The sequence below is a fragment of the Myxine glutinosa genome, chromosome 1 (assembly GCF_964187855.1).
Source record: "Myxine glutinosa chromosome 1, kmMyxGlut1.1, whole genome shotgun sequence".
Taxonomy (NCBI): domain Eukaryota; kingdom Metazoa; phylum Chordata; class Myxini; order Myxiniformes; family Myxinidae; genus Myxine; species Myxine glutinosa.
Genome location: NC_136261.1, coordinates 108,849,923 through 108,870,118, shown reverse-complemented (window position 1 = coordinate 108,870,118; position 20,196 = coordinate 108,849,923).

Genomic DNA, 20,196 nt, shown 5'->3' with positions numbered 1-20,196 from the left:
CCTCGCACACGCGCTATGACCAACTCACTCTCGACAACACACTCACTCCTCGGCGCGCACTTTTTCCTCACACACCCCAGAGTCGGACATTCTCGCACACCTCCTCCTTCGCACACCGTACCTGTCGCACACTTCACCAACGGCCTCTCACGAACACCCGGGTCCACAACAACCCCCAAGCCAACTGAAGCTCCCCTCACATCATATACATTTCCACGTATATCGCCACTCACCTCGGCACCTCATCTCCGCACCTCCTTCGCCACCTGCAAACTCTTTATTTGGTTAGCGAGCACATAATCACGATTTGAGCACCGACCTTGAACATATTCTATCACCTCCTCCTGTATTTCTCTCTTAGTTTCTGTCCGTCTCTTCTTAATTTCACTCACCTCGTCTTCCACTTCCTCTAATTTTTGCTTCACCTCTTTTATTTCCCGGTGCGTCTCCTCTATCTCGTCCTCTAAGGCTACCGTGACCGTCTCTATGTGCATCCTCACCTGCCGGTCCTTTGTCTCCATTACCTCTGTCACCTCGTCCAACCTCGTTGTCAGTCCCTCACGTACCATCTGACATTGCCTCTGTGTCGCTATCAAGTCGTCCTTGATGTCTCTTTGTGTCGCTTTCAACCCTCCTAGTACCGCAGTGTTCTTTTGTACCTGCTCCACTAACTCCGTCTGTCCCACCGTCAGCTGTTCCACCTCCTCCGTCAGGTCCTCTATGCCCCCTTGTAACTTTGCCGTCCCATTTCTCACCTCTTTCTCCATACGCTTTTCACCTCGCTTTACCTCCTCGCGTACCCCCGAGACCTCCTCACTTACACCTCGTCGTATCTCCTCTTTCATCTCCTCCCTCTCTTTTGTAGATGCCGCCCTCATCTGTCCCAATTCATCCCTCTGAGCATCCAGTTTGGTTTCTACCCCGATTTTCACCTCCTCTATCTGCTCTCCCATTTGTTTAATTTCTCGGGCGGATTGCTCCCCTATTTCCCGCAATTTGTCTTCCATCCTATCTTCTAGCCCCCTCAACCCATTTTTCACCCCCTCTATCTGATTCTCCTGGGCAGCCATTCTATTTTCCACCCCCGTTAACCCATTTTTCACCTCTTTTATCCCGTTGTCTAACCCCTCTAATTTGTTTCCCAACTGTTCGCTGGTACCCCTCGCTTCGTCCCTCATTGCCCCCATTTGGCCCTCTAATCGCTCACTATCAGCCCTCGCTTCGTCCCTTATTCGCTCACTATCAGCCCTCGCTTCGTCCCTTATTCGCTCACTATCAGCCCTCGCTTCGTCCCTCATTACTCCCAATTGCTCACTATCAGCCCTCATTCTGTTTTCCATTCGTTCCATACTGTCGTTTTTTTCTGCATTTCCACCATGAATTGGGCCATGAAGGCTTGCATTTGGACCACGCCCATTGGTTCCGCGGCCGTGGCCCCCTCAACCACGTGCGCGAGAGCGCCATTTTGTGCGCCTGATACCTCCTCAACCACATTGCCAATGTTCTCCTCCTCTCTTTCCTCCACATACATTTCCCCGAGGTCCTGGGTCGATTCTACCCCGTCTATCTCTCCCACCGGCATCCCGTCGCCTTGACCAGCCATGGCGCGATTTCAAAATTCGGGTTTTGTAAAACAAAAGCAATTTCGGTACTTTGTAATTTTGAGCGTGTTAAACGCTTCAGGTCCGAATCCGACACTCCTGACACCAATTGTCACGCCAATTGTACAATGGTGTCCAAAATTTGGGCTAAATGAATTTAGTCCCAGGTCCGAATCCGACACTCCTGACAACAATTGTTACGGTCCGCGGTTAAGGATGTTGTTTGCCGAGCGGAGGCGCCGCGGCCGAACAGTTTCCCCGATTCACCCGATTCACCCAGACGTTGGCCGTATCGTGCCACAGCTATTCAATCAGGGAAAAGACAAAGACGACGGATGTGAAGAAAAGGAATAAGAAGACAAAAAAAAGGTTTGAAATACGATTACTATTTATTACTATTTACAGGCTCAAAGAAACCAAGGAGAAGGAAAGATAAGAAAATAATATACAGAAGCTTTTTAGAGACACAGTGCAAATTCCTAGCTTATACAGACATAGTTGAATACCCAGGACATAACAAACAGAACAAACTCACGTACACGGATGGGGAACTTGTAGGCAGGAATGGCTGGAAGGAGAGGAAAGTCCAATGGGTCCGGCAGCATGATCGACGCGTTGGGCAGCCGCCGTCGCTTCGCGGCCCTGCTCAAAACCGCCGTCCAGGCCCCAAACGGCTGTCGAGTGTTGTTGCTGCTGTGGACGCTGCTGCTGGCGAGCAAGGTGACGAATAGCAGGCTTTGTGCTTCCCTGGATGATCTCTTCTTTTGGACCTCACAACCCAGCTCTGCCTTGGACCCTTTCAACTCAGCTCTTGTCATAGCTCATCTCTCCTCTCTTGGGGAACGTCCCGCGGCGGGTTATATAGGCCCCGCCCCTCAACCTTCGCGAACCTCCTTGATGTTTCTCTCCACACCCTCTCCAAGTCCAACCCCTTGTTCGTGGTCGGTTGAGTGGGGCTGACTCACTCCTCCCCTCTATGACGAGGTGGGGACCCGCCTTTCTTCCCCAACCCTGCCTCGTGGTCAATGGCGGCAATTGTTGGTTGGCAATGCGAATGGCAATTGTTGAAAGGGGAAATGGAGGTTTTTGGGAATGGGAATGAAGGGAATCTATCTTTTTCACTTGGTGCAATGGAGTGTCATGTTAATGGAGACAAGGCCTTACCCTAAAACACATAATAAAGATATAAACTACTGAACAAGGGTTTTATCGTGTCCTTCAATGTGTGCTTTATGGAATTAACTACCGGGATGCCCTTTTAACCTTTACACAACACTGGAGGCAGGAGGGGCCATATTCAAGCAATATTACACAATCAAAAAAAATACAATCCTCATATCCGCAACACGAGCGGATACCATCTAACCGGGTTCACCATCTAAACGGCGCGGATCACGTGTACGCAAAACCGCTCGGCGTATCAACACACGTGGTTCATGCGGAGCTTATTTCCTCGCTTCCAGGGAAGCGCGAGTATTTAGGTAATAGCGAATTTGGTCCTAATACCCTATTTCGCGCTGCCCGGAAGGGATGTCATAGGTCCCGGGTCCCGCCGGGCCAGTCAAAGACAAGGGGACTAATCCCCCCTTGGTAAGGGGAGAAGGCCGGCGTGGATCCACACCAGTATATATATATATATATATATATATATATATATATATATATATATATATATATATATATATATATATGTTTGTGTGTGCACTATTGATGATATACATGTGTAAAGAGTAGGGGGGGGGGGGGAGAAGGGGGGATCCATAGCTAGGCTGTGGTAGGTGTAGTATGGTCCATATGTTTCAAGTAGCAGTTAGATTGTCATGTAACGTGGATCTGTTAGAGTCAGTCGTTTGTTACACATAATGTTGAAGAGGCAGCATATGTAATTTATAGACAGGTTAGGCATTAATCTTGTGGACGTGAACACCTCATGTGGTAGGCTGGGCTAGTAGGTGAGAACTTCCCATGGGAGAGGCACATGTGTCACTTATGTGAATGGCCTTCACTATCTGTCATGGCAAATGTGTGGCCATTGCGGCGTAATGTGCTGTGAAGACAGAAGGGCCATCATGCATTTATTTTTATTGGGGCTACCCCATGGGCAGGACTGCCAGAGGATAACTCCACCAGAAGAAAAATGAAGAGAACCTAGTTTGGAGGAGGGAGGAGAACAAGGGAGACCAGCAGACAAGGAAGAAGAAAATGCCTCGTGTGTTAGAGGAGAGCTGAGGAAGCCTTGTATGTAAGGAGAACAAACAATCTGTACATGGAGGAGTTTTGAAGGTGGCTAATTTTGGCTTTGGTTCTTGGGATTGCCCCAAGCTGGAATCATCCTGTGTTTTTAGAAGGCTTGGAGGAAGAGAACAGAGGGCAGACTACAAGGCCTTGCTTAAAGGAAAAAGGGATCTACAAGGCCTGATTGAGGAGGTGGATCGTCGCTGGCCTTCCTCGTAATTTATCTTTATTGTGCTCATTTTTGCTTTCGGCATCTTTGGAGCTACTCGTCACTGGCCCTTATATCTCACCTTGATTCCAAAACTGCATCCTCACTGCGTATCAGAGAAAAGGGAAGTCTTGCCTGTATTGTTGTCTTGTTTGTACGAGTGTGATACGTGGGGCCTAGTGGGTTAGGAATTGCTTTATTTCCAATCATTGCACATAAGTTTGAATATTCCCATTTACCTCTTTGTGTCCATTTGACTTGCCTTGCTAGGTTCAATCCGTTTTTGTTATTTTTTTATATTTTTGAATACAAAGTTGAGGCTTGTGTAAGACCTAACACATAAAACAAATGAAATATATAATAAAGGGAGTTGGAGACAAGAGGGGGAGGGAGAGGGAAGCACAGCAACAGCGTTTTATTGTTCTGTCAAGATATTAAGGTATTCTAGTTTTGTATTTTAACTAATTTCCTGAAATTTGTAGAATTTATTTTTCACTTCGAAGTTGTGGGTTACGATGTGTAAATAAAAGGTGGAAAAAGTCTGATTTAATGCAATTTAATTCCAGGCTTTAAGGCAACAAAAGGTGAAAAAATTGAAAGGGGGGTGTAGACTTTCTATAGGAACTGTATATTATGAACAGTGGTGTCTGCCCGTGTGTTAGTCTGTCTTCCATTTCCGGCGGTCACTTCCCGTGTTGCATTTGAAAAGCTCAACATTCACTTTTGAAATGACGGAAGAACAGGCATGAGTAATGTGAATGCCTAATTTTGTTTTGTAAGCAGGATATTTTGCCCTCTTGTGCTATCTTTAAGGGCTTTTTCAGCAAGTGGTACACCTGTTGGGAGTGGAGCAAGTAAGATCAAGTACTTACCATCCCGAGAGCTAAGGGGCCTTGGAAAGGTTTCACCAGACATTGAAGAATATGATCAGAACGTATTGTTTTGAATGTGACAAGGATTGGGATGAAGGAATACCCTTATTGTTGTTTGCTAAGAGGGAATCTGTTCAGGAGTCATTGGGGTTCAGTCCTTTGGAACTTGTGTTTGGTCACGCAGTGCGAGGACCGTTGAAATTGGTTAAAGAACAGTGGCTACAGGAGGAGTCACAGTCAACACTGGTAGAGTATGTGTCAACGGTTAGGCACAGATTGGCAAAGGCTTGTGAAGTTGCGAGAGGAAACTTGAAAGTGCCACAGGTTAAATGAAAGTAGGACATGACAAGAAATCTCAGATAAGAAATTTCAGTCCTGAGGACCGGGTGTTAGTGTTGCTTCCTGTTCCAGGTCAGCCACTACAGGCTAGATATTTTGGTCCCTATGCAATCGAAAGGAGGGTTAATGAAACAGATTACATGGTGACAACTCCCGACCGAAGGAAAAAGCGGCAGCTGTGTCATGTCAACCGACTGAAGAAGTATTATGAGAGGAAGCCTGTGAAAGAAATGGTTCCTGTCTCACCTGTCGTGCCTGTAGTCGGGGAGCAAGGGAATCCAGAGGTTGAGGCCGGTGTGAACTTTGATAACATTGATGACCAGGCTTGTCCCAGATTGACGAACACGGAAGTGTTGAGTCATTTAGATGAGAAATTATGTCATTTGACGAGGGAACAAAAAGGTCAACTATCCAGCCTAATTTTTGAGTTTGCACATTTGTTCACAGATGTACCTGGTCGTACTGACTTGGTATATCATGATATTGAGGTGGGAGAAGCCACTCCTGTGAAGCAACACCCCTATCGGATGAACCCTGTGAAGATGGAGTAGCTTCGGAAGGAGGTTCAGTATATGTTGGAGAATGACATCATCGAACCAAGCAGCAGTGAATGGAGCTCACCATGTGTGTTATTTCCAAAACCCGATGGCAGTTTTCGCTGTTGTACGGATTTAAAACGGGTTAATGCAGTGACCAAGACCGACTCATATCCCATCCCGAGGATTGATGACTGGATTGATAGGATAGGCCCAGCTAAATTTGTAACTAAATTTGACTTGCTGAAAGGGTATTGGCAGATTCCTCTTACTGATAGAGCCAAGGAAATCTCGGCTTTAGTCACACCAAATGGGTTGTATCAGTACAAGGTTCTTCCCTTTGGATTGAAAAACGGGCCTGCTACATTTCAACGGCTGATTAATAAGCTTATTGCAGACCTTGAGGGGGTGGAGGCTTATCTGGATGATGTCATCATCCACACCATGACCATGGAAGATCATCTTAAACAAATTCATGCATTTTTCAAGAAACTGACCGAGGCAGGGTTGACCATCAACTTATCTAAGAGTGAGTTTGTAAAAGCACAGGTGGTGTTCCTAGGCCATGTAGTAGGTCAGGGTCAGGTGCAACCGGTGACAGCCAAGATAGAAGCCATTGATCGCTTCCAAGTTCGAAAAGGGAAGAAGGAGCTTATGAGATTCTTGGGTATGGCTGGTTGGTACCGGCGGTTCTGCAGGAATTTTTCTGATGTGGTAGCCCCTTTAATGAATTTGCTGAGGAAAGAGACCAAGTTTGTTTGGAATGACAAATGTCAGGCTGCCTTTGCCCACGTCAAAGCGATATTAATGAGCTCTCCTGTCCTAGCAGCCCCCGATTTTCAAGCACCTTTCAAGTTGGCCATTGATGCAAGTGATGTGGGGGCTGGGGCAGTTCAATTACAGGAAGATGAGGATGGCGTGGATCACCCGGTGTGCTACTATTCCAAAACGTTTAACAAACACCAGGCAAATTATGCCACTGTGGAAAAAGAGACCCTTGCTCTCCTGCTGGCGCTTCAGCATTATGAGGTGTATCTGGGAACTACTACCTTTCCTATAAAAGTTCACTGATCCCAACCCCTTAACCTTCATTCAAAAAATGAAAAATAAAAATCAGAGGTTGATGAGATGGAGCTTGTCTTTGCAGGAGTTCAACTTGGAAATTGAGCATGTAAAGGGCAGGGATAATGTCGTGGCTGATGCTCTATCCAGAGTGAACTAACTTTGAAAATTCCTGTAGGTTGTTTGGAAGTTTTGTTGCTTTCTTCTGGGGGAATATTAATTATTGTTGCTCATGCATGTTGATCAGTTGGGTGTGAGTTTTACTTTTGTTTGTTAAAAAGGGTTTTTGCATGAAAAGAAAGTTTTCACTATGTTCAAACTTTCTTTCTTGAGGGTGGGGAGTGTTATGGATTAGTCACTTCCGTCTTTGTAGTTTTCATTCACTGGAAGCATTGTTAGTTCCATGTACTATTATTGGTATAGTTTGAGTGAAATAGAAATAACTGTTTTCAAAAGGGAAAAATTAGTGTTTTAAAAGAAAAACGAAATGGTTTGGGAGAAACCGGAAGAGAAGAAGAGGAAGCGAGAGCAGAGCAAGTGAGGTCGGAAAGAAAAGCTGAGCTGCTTTGAGGTCTCGAGCAGACGCTAGCGAACGTGGGTCACGAGCGAAGATTGGTTTTCCCGGGATAGGGATTCATGTGACAGAGTCGTGATCGCTGTGACAGATAAACCTGCGTGACAAGGTTTTGTGGTTGATTCTGAAGAGAATCCATTACGGACCCGCCCGCCATTTCACCTCGCTCCCGCCATTTCGCCTCGCTCCAGCCTTTTCACCTCGCTCCAGCCATTTCACCGTGCCCAGCCGTTAGCCTGGTTTACGTGTGTAATGTGGATTTCGATTGGGAATTTGCGGTTCTCCGTTTGGGAGCCGCTGAACGTTCATACCCGAAGGTGTGATTTCCCAGTCACCTTTTGGGTGCACCTTTGCGGCTCTTCGGCAGCGTTGACTGTCAGCCAACCTGGATTCTAGTCTCGATACGACCTGTTTCTTGTGATCACAGGAGCGTGGATCGACTTTGGCCTGGTGCCGGGACAGAGACTTTGGGGAATGTTACTTTTCGCTCACGTGGCGTACAGTGAGTTATCGAGTAAGAAACTGATGGTACCATTATAGGAATTATATGGTATTTTGGTTGTGCAATTGAAAGTATATTGTACTTGTGCTGTTATTCTTGTGTGACATTAATACAATACTTGTTTTTTCTTAACAATTGGTTGGTGTGGTTTCACCATTGGTCATTGACACACATAATAACACATCTTTCTGTCGTGACTCCTTTCGGGGCTCGGAGGTACACCGTGACCGGGGTTTGGGGAGGAGCATGTAACACATCCAATAAGAGAAGTTCCAAAGAGACAGGAAAGGTGAGACATACACTGTGCATGGATGATTGAAAACTCTTTGCAGCAAACGATGAAAAATTGGTAGAACAACTTGCTGTGTTTGTTAGTTCGGGGAACCACGTGATGGGGGAGTTAATGGAGGAAAGGTGCGCACTGCGCATGCGCAGAAAGGAGAGAATGCCGAATAAGGAAAGCCTCTTGATTCTCGTTCCTGTTGCTGTTTACTGAATCTATGGACACTATAACTGGCGATGAGGTAAACGTTTCTGGCAAAAATGACGGCAGTAGGCTCATTGGAGACTTTCGAGGGCGACGATTTTGGAGCATACAAAGAACGCTTGGAAGCCTATTTCATAGCGAACGACATCGGACAAGTCGAGGTGGGCGCCATTGCTGTCGTGATCCAAGCAGCCGACAGGAAGAAGGTGGCTACTATGATCTCATTGATCGGTAAGAGTACTTACACTATTTTGAAGGACTTGTGTCTCCCGGAAATACCTTCTGCTAAAACGTACGAGCAGTTGTGTGAAATGCTACGAAATCATTTCAAGCCGCGAGTATTAGAAGTGGCGGAAACTTATAGTTTTCACCTGATGACCCAGAGTGAAAACCCGAATGTCATGGACGATGCAAACAAGCCAAAACGTTTGGCCGTCACTTGTAATTTTGGAAACCACCTCCCACGTGCTTTACGGGACCAGTTTGTTGGAGGTGTACACAGCCAGTCCACCAGGAAAAAGTTACTTTCCGAGGACAGAACATTCCAACAAGCTTTGGCCCGTGGCTGTGGCTGAGGAAAAGGCTGGAAAGGAAGTAAAACAATTCAACTATGAATAGCCAGGTGTGTCGGGCTCTGTGGACTTTACAACGAGAAGAAAAAAACAAAATGATTCGCATCGTGGTTCTCGTTTCAAGGATCAGTCAGAAAAAACGACCCTACCGTTTCCAAAGGAAAAACGTTGCTGCAGATGTGGCTCTACAGAACATCTGGCTGATACATGCAAACATTCTCATCCTCTCTGCGGATACTGCCGTCGTGAGGGCCATTTGGTTAAGGTGTGTTTGAAAAACAGCAAAATGCAAAACGTCTTTTGAAACAAACCCATCATGTTTTGAATTTTGTTTTGAGTAGTTTATAGTTTTGAGCGACGAGTCAGAGGACGAGCTGGATACGGTGCATTTAATGCATATTAACTCTACATCTGTTTCAAAAAACACTACTCCTCACTACCAACTCGAAATATCCATTGACGGCGCAGAGATTCCGATGGAAATTGATACGGGAAGTTCAGTTACTCTTCTAAACAGTCGTGATTTTCAACGTCTGTCTGGTGACATCAATACCTTGAAACCAACTACAATATTACTGTAGATATACATGAGTGATGTCATCAAATGCTTTGGTGAGAAAGAAATGTGTGTTCAAATTGGGGAGCAACGTGGTTTTGTTACAGTGCGTGTGGTCGATGGAGCAGGACCTTCATTACTGGGTCGAGATATTATTTCAAAATTTTCCCTTCCCTGGAAAAGTATTTTCAATGTTGCCGTTCCCATCACCACCGATGACATCGTCAAGCAATACCCCCAAGTTGTTTGACAACAATGCCTTGGGAAGGTTGAGAGGGGTACAGGTTACGCTGAAGGTGCGGGACGATGATCCAGTATTCATGAAAGCTAGAACTGTTCCGTTTACCATCTGTGAAAAGTTTGACCAGGCTTTGGACAAGTTTGAAAAGGATGGGGTCATTGAGAAAGTTCTGTACTCAGAATGGGCCTCACCCATTGTGCCGGTCATTAAACCAGATGCCTAGTTGCGGATTTGTGGTGATTATTTGTGCACCATAAACAAATTTTCCGAGTTGGAACAATACCCAGTACCTCCGCTGGAAGAACTGTTACACAAACTAGTTGGTGGGAAGAAGTATACGAAGCTTGATTTGTCCCAAGCTTTCCACCAATTAGAGTTGGCCCCTGGGAGCAGAAAGTATACTACGGTAAATACACACCGAGGCCTGTACCAGTACCGAAGGCTTTCATTTGGGGTAAACACAGCCGTTCCAGTTTTTCAACGTACCATGGAGAATTTGCTAAAAGACCTTCCTGGGTGCTGCGTGTACATCGATGATATCCTGGTGGCGGGAGATATTGTTGACAACCATTTTAAAAACCTTCACATGGTTTTGAAAAGGCTGGAGGAAAATGGAATTACATTAAAACGTGACAAGTTCCACCTCATCCTGGACGAGATGGAGTATGTTGGATTTGTTATTTCGGTTGCGGGGGTATTCCCGACAAAACAGAAGATTAGAGCTATCCAACAGGCAGGGGTTCCCGAAAACGTGGGTGAATTACAGTCATTCATTGGCCTCGCAAATTTCCTTCGTCGTTTTGTTCCAGATTTTGCCAAAATCATGTCTAATTTGGACAAGCTACTAAGAAAGGAGGTGAAATGGAAATGGGGAAAGGCCAAGGGTAACTCATTTGAAAAAATTAAAGCTGCTTTGTGCTCCAGTCACGTACTACGTCATTACAACCCTCATGCCTGCTTGGTCCTTCAGGCGGACGCATCCTCCATGGGTGTAGGGGCAGTCCTACTTCAACCCAGTCTAGAGGGTGAGTTAGAGCCGGTGGCCTACACATCGAGAACTCTGAATGACGTGGAAAAAAAATTACTCCCAGATTGAGAATGAGTCTTTTGGAATAGTTTTTGGAGTGACAAAGTTTCGGCAATACCTCCTGGGGAGACATTTCACGCTAATGACAGATCATAAGCCTCTGATAACTCTATTTAACGAGCACAAACCCATGTCACAGTTAGTGTCAGCAAGGATAAAGAGATGGTCCTTACTGTTGGCAACTTACGACTATACCATACAATTTATCACAGGCAAGAAAAACGTCTATGCGGATTTCCTCTCACGAAAACCCGTACCGGGTCATCCTACAAAGCCTGAACGAGTGACTGTGGAGGTACTTCTGGTGCAAAATGATGAAATTGTGAATGCCGCTGTCGTCGCGGCTGAAACAAAGAAGGACCCAGTTCTCTGCAAGATACTTAATTTCACAAAACATGGTTGGAATGAGAATCCGGAGGAGGTGATTCGGCCTTATCACAACAAAAGGTTGGAACTTTCTGTGGAAGACGATATTGTACTGTGGAACTCTCGGGTGGTTATTCCCACATCGCTTTGGCAGATTCTACTCACTGATTTACATGCTGAACATTCAGGCATGGTAAAAATGAAACAAATGGCCAGGAGATACCTGTGGTGGCCAAATATCGACAAGGATATTGAAAGCACCGTGAAATCGTGTGTAATGTGTCAGGAGAATGCGAAGGCTCCGCCGGGGAGCCAGCCCGCATCGTGGTCTTGGCCTGCCGGTCCCTGGAAATGACTTCATCTAGACCTGGCAGGCCCTTTTAAAGGGAAAATATTTTTGGTTCTGGTGGACACTTATTCAAAGTACTTAGAAGTAATCCCCTTGGTGAACACTACTGCCATGACCATTATTCAAAGCCTCCGACATGTTTTCAGTGTTTTTGGTCTGCCGGAACACCTTGTGACTGACAATGGCAGCCAATTTACCAGGGCCGAGTTCAAAGAGTTTCTTACGACATATGACATTAAACATAACCTGACTGCCCCAGGACACCCTGCTACGAATGGTTTGGCAGAACGTTATGTCGGTCATTTTCAGGAGAAAATGAAAAAAAAATGGAGATACCGGAGAGCTGTTACAAACCAAACTGTACAGGTTCCTGTTGACATACAGGGCCACACCGACCTCGTTTGGGAAATCACCTTCAGAACTGTTAATGAACAGACAACCTAAAATAAGGTTCAGAGCTCTTAGAGCTAACCAAACCAAACAACATGTGAAGGTGTTCCAAGAGAACCTCGGACATGTCCCAAAGTTCCAGCAAGGCCAACTCGTGTTTGTGCGAAATTTTGGAAAAGGTCCGAGCTGGGTTCCTGGGACTATCTTTCGGGTCATTAGTTCAAGAAATTATAATGTGCGAGTAAACGGGTTGGTGTGGAAGAGACGTGAAGAACAACTACGTCCCCGGAATGTGACCACCTCTTCATGTTTACAACCTTTTTGTGAAATGGGGGGCCCCGAACAATTCCCAGTCTCGCTTTCTGGACCCTTGTCTCCAACTAGTCTTGTTGGGAGGGGGATTCAGGAAATGTTTATTTCATTTACACCACCTGTTGAACGAGCTGCTCTGCCCGATCAGCATTTTGATGACTGAATTTTTTCTCCACGGGTTGATCAATTTGGGAACCCAGAACCGGTTGTGGATGAACCCGTGCCTTCCCCCATCATCTGGTCAACTACCTCATTGGGTTGGCGAGTCCAGAAGATTTCCGGTGCGAGAAAGGAAGAAAACACGAAGGCTAATAATTGAACAATGTTGAGTCTGTGTATTTGCCTACCACCTGGTTGGATGAGAAATTTGTTTTTTGACCGCTCTAGTCTAACATTTGTGAAACTGAGTTAATTGTCGGTTGGTTAATGAAATGATGAACGGCTTGATGTGATTGTGTTATCTGGTTTATATGACAAACGAGTACAGTGATCTTAATGATTAACTACCTATTAGTTTTAGATTTAAAGAGGGGGGCAGTTTCTGTGTCTGTTGGTTCGGGTAACCACGTGATGGGGGGTTAATGGAGGAAGGGTGCGCATGCGCAGAAGGGAGAGAATGCCGAATAAAGAAAGCCTCTTGATTCTCGTTTCTGTTGATGTTTACTGAATCTACGGGCACTACACAATGTAAATTGGTGAAACAGTACTCTGGCAACACTCAAAATGGAATTTAGTCCAGATAAGTGTGCCAAGTGCGCATTCGTGCGAAGTAAACCAACAAAAACGAACATAAAATCGACCTTGATACAACAATACATGCATTCGACAATGAAGCATCATATAAATACCTTGGAGTAGAAGAGGACCACCAAATATTTCACAAACAAATGTTGAAAACAATTTCCAAAGAATACTCACGTGGAACGAGGCTGATCCTGAAAACATATCGCCTTGAGAAACAAAATAAAAGCCATAAACCAACGAGCAATATCAGTATTCCAATACAGCTGCGGAACAATAAACTGGCCACAAACAGAAATTAATAAACTGGATATCAAAACAAGGAAACTCCTCACCATACAAAAAATGTTCTACAAAAATCAATGCATCCTGAGAGTGTTTCTGCTAAGACGAGAAGGAGGCGGCGGCCTGATGGAGTCAACCAAGTGCACCGAATGACTATTGTCGGATTCGCTTAATACATGAAAAGTTCGACAGACTACAGACTCCAATTTGTATGCAAATACAAAGACAGCAAGCCAGAAAAGGTATCCCTAAATGACCAAGCAAAAAAATTCCAAAGACAGGTGAAAATAGAAGATGTTATGCATGAAACCAAAACAGCAATGAATACATACCCAATGATTGCAAAAAAATGAAATAAAAAAATATATAAAGCGACATATAAACAGATATACACCAACAAGGAGAATGATAAAATATGAAGGAAATATAATAAGGAGTTGCACAGAGTGGGCATAGACAAAGAAGGCCTATTGGAGTGGTTAAGAGTTCAGCTAAATTGGGATAGAGAAGGAATCTTTATGAATACCCATGACCAGGACAGTATGCAAATGGCTTTAAGAAAATGGCATGCTTATGAAAGGAGGTAGTGAGAAATTATCATTTCTGGATGATATGTAGTGGTAAATGTTACATTGCATATTTTAAGTATTGCATACTAGTAAACATACCAGTCCCAAGTGAGAGGAAAAGCAAGTAAAATGTGCCTGTTCCCAGTGATGGGGAAAGCAAGCAAAAGCACCCGTCATGGGATGGGAAATGTTTAAGTTAATCTATCAATTTAAATTATTTCATGAACTTTAAAAAGGTTAATTCTGTTGCCCTTTTTGTTTCACTCAGATCCAACGTTCTGAGCTACTTATACCACCCGCCCCAAAATGGTGGTGCAACATCGGGCGGCAGAGGTTGAATTTGTCTAAAAAGAGGGCAAAATATCGCTATTTTAAATTTTGTTACTCCATGAAGATCTGTAGTAAATCTACTTTAATCCATGTATTCTTTTTACACACTTCTATTTAACTTCATCTGAACGTTGTTTGTTTCTCCCGTTTCAAATCTCTGAGCCGTTCGCTTTCTAGGTTCCATACGTCCTAGAGAGCTGAAATTTGGCCCACATTCCTCTTTTCTGGTGCATTTTCATTTATCAAAATTTAATTTAAAAAAAAAAAGGTTTAAAACTTTTTAAAAAGTGTGTAGCCCTAAAACATGTTTTTTTGTTTACTTGTTCATTTAGAAGATTAATTATTGGAAGGGACAATAAAGTCTCTACACGCTCTCCATCGAAATCGAAGTTAAGTAATTGTTCCCATTTGTATTTTCGTTATAACTGTATTTATTTTATGGTGTATGTACGATTGTACGTATATTGTCCCGACAAAGATTTTCGGTGCAAATCTTTCATACCTGTATTGAAAATCGTGTTAATTCGTGTCGTGTCTTGAGGCCTTGTACAGTGAACACTGTACAACCTTGAGGCTTTGTTTTTCTCTCAGCGGTCCGTCGTTTGTGATCCAATAACTTTCGTTCTCTGTTTTCGCAGTCTTTTCACCCCATAGCCTACTTCCTTATGTAAATCTCAACTCAAAAAAACAAAAAAAATAAGACATTACCTTCTCTGTGCTCATTCGTTTATTCATTCTTATCCGTTCGTTCGTTCTTCGACCACGTGTTTCTCCCCCATTTCCCCAGATAGATTGTCAAATTTCAACTCGTTATTTTATCGTCCATGCGTTATTGTTTGATTATAGTTAGTTTTGGTTTGAATTTCCTGTAACTCGTAATTAATTAATCGTGTTCTGCTCCTCGTGTGTGGCCTTGTAGTTGTACCCCCCGTCGGTGTTTTGTTAACTTAAGCGTGTTTTGCTTGGCTCTTAGTTTTTTCCCTTCTACCCCGAACATAATACTCTGTCTAACGTTCTAAATCCCCACCCCCCCCCCCCAAAAAAACAAACAAACAAAAAAACAAACAAAAAAAAAAAACATTTATTTTCCTTTCTCCACGTGTACTGTTGTCTCATCCTGTATTTTCTGTCCAGGTGTGCTGTTCGCCCCGCCCCCATTATCTCCTTGCCATCCACCATTTGCCCTGTTCACGTGACCCGTGGTGGTCCCTCTCGACTCTCCCCCCGTTGGTATTTTGTGCATAGAAGATTGTTCACAGTTCTGTTTAAATATTATTTAAATATGTTTAACCTTTCCCCTTCTGTGTTTATTTCAGTGGTATATTACAACACGCTGTTTTTCTTCCTATTTAAAAGGCTTTTCTCAATTTCCTCTCCAACGCAATCCACTTCAAAAAAAAGAAATTCAATATCTTATACGTCTCCCTCACTACATGGTCTAAATTCACATTCATTCCATCCCTCCTCCATCGTTCTGAATCGGATTGCTAACTTGAAAATCACAACAAACCCAATTTGTTATCAATGTTCGTCTTTCATTAATCATCCACTTTCTAAACTCCCCTCTTGCCCCTCACATCCAAATCCCCCCCCTTGCACCTCCCATCCAAATCCCCCCCCTTGCACCTACACTCCTAAACTCCCCCCTTGCCCCTCCACTCCTGAACTCCCCCCTTGCCCTTCCCCTCCTAAACTCCCCCTTTGCCCCTCCCCTCCAAATCCCCCCCCTTGCCCCTACACTCCTAAACTCCCCCCTTGTCCCTCCACTTCTAAACTTCCCCCTTGCCCCTTCCCTCCAAAACTCCCCCCTTGCGCCTCCCCTCCTAAACTCCCCCCTCACTCCTCCCCTTCAAAACTCCCCCCTAACCCCTCCCATTCAATTCTCCCCCCATACCATTCCTCTCCAAATCTCCCTCCTCCCCCCTCCTCCTCCAAGCTGCCTCCTCCCCACTTCGTCTCCCTTCTATCTCATACCTCCACCCCCCCAAACCTTCTACTTTCCTCTGCCCCCCCTCAAACAACCCCTCACTGTGCCTCATCCCTTCACCATCAAACCTTTCATCCTCCTCATCCTTCCCTTTCTTGGAACTCTTCTGCAATATCTGACACACTATCAACTGCTCTCCCTACCTCCCCCTCTCATCCTTCATCTTACCCTACTCCTCCCCTCCCCTGTCCTGTACCTGATGCTCCCCCTCTCTCTTCATTAACGGTATGGACCTCAAACATCCGGGGCCTTCGCTCAAACCTGACTGATCTCTCCATACAGGTTGCTTCTGACAATCCAGACTTGATCTGCTTAACAGAGACTTTCCTCCCTCAAGATGTCTCTGATTCCTTAATATCTCTTCCTGGTTACTCCCTCCTCCGGTATGATAGACCTGAGCCTCGGCCTGGTGGTGGGGTGGCTATCTTTATCAAAAACTCTCTTCCTCACTCTCCTTGCACTGCCCTCTTTCCTCCTCACCCCCAGGAGTACCTCTGGCTACGGCTCCCTCTCCGCTCCCACCTTTTGTTCATATGTGTTCTGTACCGTCCCCCAAACAGTGATGACTCCATCTACATTTCACTGTCTGACAACATGGACCAACTTCTATCCACTCATCCCAACTCTCTCTTCCTCATATGTGGTGACTTCAACTGTCATCATGCCACCTGGTTGGGTGTGGGTTCCTCTCTCAACAGTCATGGCACCTCAGCAAAGGACTTCTGTGACTCACTGGGATTGACACAATCTGTCAATTTCCCGACCCGGATCTCAGCCAATGGAGTATCTTCTCTTCTAGACTTGGCTATGACAAACTTCCCTGCTAATGTCTGCTGCTCTTCTTCTGCTCCAATCGGTTCTTCTGATCATGTGCTTGTCAAAGTGGACATCTCTCTGGCCATTCTCAGAGAGCCTCCTCAGCGTCGACGAGTCTGGCATTTCACTCAGGCCGACTGGGACGGTCTTCAAGCAGCCATCAATCGTCTGGATTGGTCTCCCATCTCCACTGCCTCTGACATCAATTCTTCCTGGGAATTCTTCCAAAGCAAACTGATCTCTCTCATGCACAGATTTATCCCATCTCGCCTTCAGTTGTCTTACCCTTCCTCCCGTCCATGGTACACTGAATCTTGTGGGGAGGCAGTTGCCCTGAAACAACTTGCCTTTGCCTCTTGGAAGGCTAATCCAACTGAAGGCAATCTCAGTTCCTTCCACCAAGCTCGGAACAAGTGTGTGTCTACCCTCAGGAGTGCCAGGAAGCACTATCTCTCCTCACTCAAGAATGAACTCTCAAACCTGTCTCCTTCCTCCAAATCCTGGTGGCGTCTGGTCAAATCCGTTTCTGGTGTTTGTTCCCCCTCCATCCCCTCCCTTACCTCAAATGGCCACACAGTTGACATCGCACGTGACAAAGCCGAATGCCTCAACTCTGTGTTTGCCTCAAAATCCTTAGTCCCAAACCCATCTCCCTCTGTTCCCACCTTTCCCAGTCGAACCCAACTGCTCCTGAACTCTGTGTCCTTCTCTCCTGACAAGGTGGAGGAGTTTTTGTCAAACCTCGACTCTGATTCTGCAACTGGACCAGACGGCATCAGCCCACGGGTCCTAAAATCCTGCTCTGCCGCTCTATCTCACCCTCTCTCTGTTCTTTTCACCCTATCGTTTGCTCAAGGTCATCTGCCAGCATCCTGGAAATCAGCTAACATTACCGCTTTACACAAAAAAGGTGCAAAAACAGATCCTTGCAACTACAGACCAATCAGCCTGCTCCCAATTATCAGCAAAGTCATGGAATCCATCATTGCTTCGGATATGAAATCTTTCCTCTTCTCCAATGGCTTGATCTCTGATCATCAATTTGGTTTCAGACCAGGTCACTCTACTCTGGACATGCTGCTTCTGCTGTCTCAACAATGGATGGAGGTCCTCAATGCCAAACAGGAAATCAGAGCTGTCTCCCTTGACATATCACGTGCCTTTGATACGGTCTGGCACCCAGCTCTGCTCACCAAACTCTCCTCCTATGGTATCCATGGAAATCTCCATGCATGGCTTGCGGACTTCCTCTCTGGTCGTAGTCAACGTGTGGCCCTAAATGGATTTCTCTCATCTCCCCTTCCTGTTCAGGCTGGAGTTCCCCAAGGCAGTGTGCTGGGCCCTGTGCTTTTTCTGGTCTTTATCAATGATCTCTGCGACTCTCTGGAAAATCCTCTCTATCTCTTTGCTGATGACTCCACTCTCTGCCGCTCCAATTCCTCTTCCCTCAGATCGGCAGTCTGCAGCCTCCTCACTCTCTGAAGACCTGGACAAAATCACAGACTGGTCAAACAAGTGGAACATGTCTTTCAATCCTGACAAATCTCACTCTCTTACTATGTCTCTCCGAAAAGATCGACTGGACAACCCTCCCATCTACTTTCTCAACAATCCTCTCCAAGAAGTTCTGTCGCTCAAGCTTTTGGGTCTCACTATCTGCCATGATCTTTCTTGGGAAAACCACATTTCCAAGCTAGCCTCCAAAGCCAGTCGCCGACTGGGCATCCTCCGTCGTGCGAAGTCCTTCCTCGGCACACCTGAGCTCCTCACCACATACAAGGCTTTCATCCGCAGCTCAATGGAATACTGTTCTCCCCTATGGGCTGGTGCTCCTGCCTCACACCTGGCCCGGCTTCACGCTGTTGAATCCAAAGCTTTCAAAATCATTGGAATCTTCCGCGATGAAGCTACCTCTGAGGGCCTTTCACTCACTCACCGCAGGCAGGTAGGTGGTCTTTCTGTCTTCTACCGACTCCTCTCCGGCCTTGCTCCCCCAGCTCTCTCTGTGCTCTGTCCCCCAAATATTCCTACAGGTCGCACAAGATTTGCCAGCAACCCTCTGATGGTTAAACTGCCGAAATCTCGGCTTTCTGCTCACCTTCACTCTTTCATTCCTCTTTTCTCCCGCATCTGGAACAAACTCCCACACTCCCTTCAATCCCACTCCTCCCTCCAGGTCTTTAAAACAGCTGTTCACCACCATCTCTTATCTTCCCCCATCCAAAACCTTGATCTTTTCTACCCCCACTAATTCACCCCAGATCCACCTTGTTTGAAATTCCAACTTCTTTCCTGGAAGTCCTGGCAGTGTCCATATGTTTATACCTATCCCACCCCCCCCCCCCCCCCTTCACATGCCTCCCCCCCAAAGCCCTCTCCCTCCCACAGATCTCTCGATGTCTCCATGTCTCTCGGTCCATGCTCTCAAATGTTGTGTTTGTGTCCTGCCCCCTCTCTCCCCATCTTGTCTACCGCTCCCGATGTTATTTGCTTCATGTGTTTGTTTGTCTTTCTGTGTGATTAATGTTCGCTCTTTCACGAGCCTCGATCTTGTATACAAAAAAAAAGAAAAAAAGAAAAAGTGACCGACTATATTTCCCCCAAAAAAGTGAAATGAAAATGCAAAATAACCAATCAGCTGCTTTTCAAATTCAGCATGGGAAGCATGTGCTTGGGTATCTAACCAAAATATCCAACCCCTTGGAAGAGACTGGGGAACAGGCCCAGAGAGCATACGATATGGAATTTAGGTTTTTTTTTAAATGGAAAAACATTGGCTCTACAATTCACAGTTTTAACTGCCTGCTGCATAGTATGGTCAATTTATACTTCACAGCAGTGCTTTGTCTACCAAGCTGCTTCTCTCTCAACAATGATTGGAGGCTCTACATCTTGGACAACAATGGTTTGAGGCTCTACATCTTGAACAGCAATGGTTGAAGGCTATACATCTTGGACAAGAATGGTTAGAGGTTATTCAACACAGTCTGACATTCAATATTGCTTGCCAAGCTCGCTGCCTCTTCTATCCAAGACTGTTTTCATAGCTCGCTTTCTGGCTCTTCCCCTCATGCAGTCACCACATTGCTATCAAATAGTCCTTTCCTCCATTGGAGTTGTTAGGGTTCTTTCTTATTTTGCAGATAACTCCACCTTGTGCTGTGCAGTACAGTAAATAT